This window comes from Grus americana, chromosome 1, assembly GCF_028858705.1.
Source record: "Grus americana isolate bGruAme1 chromosome 1, bGruAme1.mat, whole genome shotgun sequence".
NCBI classification, from domain to species: Eukaryota; Metazoa; Chordata; class Aves; order Gruiformes; family Gruidae; genus Grus; species Grus americana.
The window spans coordinates 123,147,268-123,152,175 of record NC_072852.1 but is presented as its reverse complement, the minus strand read 5'-3'; positions in this window follow the sequence as shown (position 1 = coordinate 123,152,175).

The following is a 4,908-nucleotide window of genomic DNA, read 5'->3' as shown; positions in this document are numbered from 1 at the left end:
GAGCTTGCTCTTAAAAACACCTGCAGTTGATCCCCAAAGAAGTGAGGGGCTCGGGTTTGGAGCGGTGCTACAGGGGCAGCTAGTAGAGGTGAAGGAGGTGGAGCTCTGGCTCTCACAGAAGCTCAATGTCCTTCTCCTGTTGAGGAAATGTTTGCCTCCTCGTTCCCCTCGAAGGTTAGGAGAGGGCTGGGGGTCATGTAGCCAGCCCCATCCCAGCCTCACCAGGGAGAGGTGAGAATCTCAGTGGTGGGATCTTGATGGCCCTTAGGGCAGGAGTGAGGAGTGCTGGCAGCAGCAGGAGGTACTTTATAGTTGCAGGCAGTGTCATTTGGCTCCAACTGGAGACCTGTGGCAATAAGGGAAACTTCCTCTTGTTGCTCCAGAAGAGCAAAAATGTAAAATCCTGCAAGTAAAATTATGTCGGAAACACAGATTTTTTTTTTTTTTTCCCCCATGAGAAAATTGGCTTTCTGCTGCTGCCCCTTCCCTTCTGGTGGTCTGTGCACAGATGCATAACAACTTCTCTGGATACAGCCACCTTGAACCTCTCCTCTTTTAGGAGGTCTTGTCTCCACACAAGATGTGTGGACCACGGATTTATGGGCTGTCAGCTCATCACACATGATATAGATAACTGAGGTGGGGAGGTCGTGTGACCTCAATGGCCACCCTCTGCATGGGGCAGGACCTCTGGTGGTCTGGTGGCCAGCCTCCTGCTCAGTACAGTGCCATGTGCAGCCACGCTGCTCTTGCTTCGAGTGTCCCAGTGGTGGAGGTCTTGCACTTCCTATATCCATGTCTGTGCTATTCTTACTGCTGCCCATCTAGCCCACCCCATGTAAGCTCACTTTCCTGTCCACCACTGAAATGCAGAACAGCTTGTCCCCATCCCTTTATTGGTTTTGTTGGGGTTTTTTTAATTGTTTGAAGATTTTTACCAGGTGTCTCATCCCTAGCTTTCCATCTGTCTTTTCCTCTCTTTTCATTTTTCTGCACCTCTGGGACATCCTTACCCTTTCTGGGGGGGGTCTCGTCCATTTTTCAAGTCTTCCTTGAAGAACAGTGCTAAAAACCCACCAACACCCTCCGGCTGAGACCATCCTCATGCAGAGCAGAGCAGATGAGCTTGGCCATTTTTTTCTAATCCATAAGGAAGAAACTGTGCACGCCTCCCCCAGCCCCTTAACTGACTTGCAATGAGTAGCTGTTTTCATTTAATTTTCCTTTCCCTGAAATTCATGTTTGTTTGTTTTTAATTTCAGGATGACTACCAAGCTCCTTTCAGCACTGAATTAGCAAAACATAGGATACAGTGGCAGCTAGACTCACCTATTAATCAAATTAATGTGTCTTGGCAAACCAATTCAGAATACCGTGGTGCTGGCTCTTGTGATTTCATAACATCTCATGACATTCAATATTTTTGTTAAAGCTCTACTTTTCACATTCATGTGATAATGGGAGAAACTGAAGTTTCACTTAGGAAGAATTAGCAATAAAGTATCATCTGGAGCACCTGGCTGTAGAGAGTAATTGGCAAATGGGACCCAAATGCATCCTGGAGTCTCAGAAAACCAGAAGGCAAATAAGAAGCACCTGCAAACAACTGTTGTTGGCTGAGCTTGCTGGAAAGATGCTTGCAAGAAATGTGCTCATCTGGCTGCTCCTGTGGACAGGAGCTGTTGAGCACTGATCCCAAGTTCTTCAAAATGCTGTGAAGTTTTCTGGATAGTTCCTTGTGGGAAGTGGGGAGGGGGTAGGAGAAGAGATGCACACTGACGCAATTATCACCCACAAAAGCTATAGAGTGGGAAACCTGGACCTCCAATCCTCCCAGAATCAGTCATAACAAAAGTGCCCCTGCTAGAAAGCTTTGGGGTGCTCTGCATGTTACCAGATACCTTGACTTCAAATACTTATGTCGGTTTTCCCGGCAATACCCAGTGTCCCAACTAAGGGTGCTGGCCGTGAGGTCTCAGAACCGCCCAGACTCGAGGGGCACAGATGCACCTGTGACGTTTGGGAACATGACGCTGCTTCAGAGACCCTGTCTCGGCGCCATCCACCCTGTGCATCAGCCACGTCTAAGTGAGAAGGTGCCTGAATGAAGATGAGGGTGCAGAGCAAATAGGCACTGGGTGCGTTGGTCATGGAGGGGAACCAGTTCTTACCAATTTTCCACTTCCTGCGATGAGGGCCTGTTTCAGCCAACGCTGCCAGAGTGCGTGCTCTTTGGTGGGAGAAGTGAGTGAAAAATACAATTTAATGCTCTTGTTGGGTGCCGTTCCTTCCGAAGGGGCTGTGTGGGGCAGGGGGCGGTGGTGCCAGCACCACGGGCACCTGTGAAGGCGCTGGCTGAAGAGGATACATAGAGGAGCAGTGAACTGCGCCGGCTGAAACTGGGACTGCCGCTTGCAATGGGCTGCCCCTACATAACCTCTGTCTCCTGAGAAATGACAGTGTTAAAATAGGCCGCTAGACAAAATATGGCAGAAAATACAGTTTTACAAACCTCTCGAACGTGAAAACTTCAAAAATATGCAGGGGCAGTAAGAGAGACACTCAATAAACAACTGGACATAAAGGCAGCTGCAAACTACCCACAAACAAAGGAAGCGCTGAGGCTGTCTGTGAGAAGACTTCTCCTGCCATCCTTGTCCCGCTGTGCAAAAGTTTTAAGTTATGACCAGGAACAGTTTGCAAAGGCTTACCCAAAGCCACCGTCAGAAATAACTCGAACACAGAGAGGAAAAACTGCTTGAGAGTTCTTTTGGGAAGGATTAGGTTTAAAATAATTGCCATTTATAAATTAATTTCACATTCTTCTGGAGCTTGGCCTACTAGCATTTCAAGGCTTGACTGGAGCTGGCAGACAGGGTGGGCACCAATTCCAGGGCCTGACTGCCAAGAAAAAGGAAAATATTAAGAGAAAAAAATTGGCAATGAAAAAAAAAAGGCCAGGGAAGTATAGGGAAATGAGATTTAGTTTAGGAAAATTATTGTTCTCTGAGCCATGGACTGACTTTATGGCTGGCATATTAATCATGATCTTACATGAGCCTGGCCTTTGTAATCGATGTCTGAAGAGAAACTGTTGGTGAACACAGCTCCCAATAACTTTAAAATCCATGACTCTGTTATTTTTAATCTTTTTTTTTTTTTTTAAATTCATATCAAAGTCTATTGAAAGCAGTGGGGAGACTCCTCTCAGCTTCCACAACTTTGAATCAAGCTGTGTAAAAATAGATGCCACATGCCTCAAGACTTCTGCTGCAGTCTTGTCAGCTGAGTCCAGCAGCAGAGTCAGACCGTGACTCTTCCATTTCTTTTACCCAGCATTTTAGGATCATGAGTTATCAGGGCCCAGCTGAGGACCCTGTGACACCTCTCAGTCCTTTCGCCTGATGCCGGATTAGACGTGAGATCTCTGGGCTTGCTCCTGCCATTCTCTAAGGTGCTGAGCACAAGCATCCCCTCTGCATTTCCCTGGGCTGGTTTGGTAGCAGAGATGCTCTACTGCCCAGGAGGCATTTTGCACAGAGCCGTATGGTAGATGAATGGCTCATTTCCAAAAGGAAAATGTGTGTGGTGAAAACAAAAAAGCCCAGGACACAGCCCAGGGGAGAGGACTGAACCCAGTGCGGAGCCCTGTTGCAAGGGCTGCTCTTCTTTTCAATGCAAGTTAAGTCGGTGCTAAACCAGAGAGCACCGAATCAGAGGCCAGCCTGAGTCATGGAGCAGCTGCGAAGACTTCTCCACAGACCCACGGCTTGCAGATCATCTCTGCTGGGGCATGGGCGGACCAGGCCAGTTCTTCATCTTAGCGCTTTTTGGGCATTTTGTGGTGTGCCTTTTTAGTTACAACTGCATGAACAAGGCTGCCCTCCAGCCCTGAGAGGACGCTGGCAGCGGTGGGCAGTGCCTCACCGCTGGCCCTGGCAAGAGTGATGGTGAAGCGGGAGTTCCTCCTGCCCGGCACGGGGCGGCCGGCATCCGGCACTGCGCTGCGGGGGGACTTGCTGGAGGGGAAGGGCCCCAGGGCTCACACACAGCTATCGGGTAAAATCACAGACCGAGAGAGCGGAGATGCAGACAGATTGAAGAAAAACTGTTGAAAACAGATTGTTAGTCAGCTTTATGGATCTCAGCGAAGGACATGTTTTTCTTACTGGAAGAGAGCCATGGCGTAGAAATAGACTGAAATCAAGAAGGAGGGCTGCAGCCGTAGCTTGGGCTGTATATTTAAACATTTTTGCTGTCAGACCATCTGGGCCTGGAGCTAAATTTACCTACAAATCATTTTCGATGTTTCTGCTTCTTGAGAGGTGAAAGGTGCACTTGACACTTTATGCCAGGAGGAAAAGCAAAATAAACGTCCCGGGTCAGATTTTCCCAGTGTCAGACCTGTGTGTGGTTTTGGATGCCCAATCTGTCTGCAACACCTGACTTAAAGCCCAGGCTGAGTGCTCTGCGCACACAGAGCCCCTCCACAGCCAGCACTAAATCTTGACTTGCATTCCTGCTCCTGGTAACTCCGTACCATGATTAGCAATGCAAATGCACTCACATCTTTTTCTGCTTTTATGCTGTTACTGATTTCTTTTTTGAACCATGGCTAAAGGAAGACTGTTTCTGCGATGAAAATACTTACGGGGGATCCAGAAAGTCTAGTTTCTGACTCAGCTCAGTCAAATTTGCTTGGTGACTCCTGTGCACCTGGATCCCAGGAGAAAGCCTCAAACCCAGGTGAGGTCTGGCAGTCCCCTAGAAATCAGGGAAGATTTGGTGTGGGCCTCTGACACCCCACGGGGAGCACACAGGATGGGGACTGACAGATGCTGGGTGAGAAAGTTGTTTTGCAACTCTGCAACTTTTGCAACCTTCCCCCACAAAATGAGGCACCTGCAC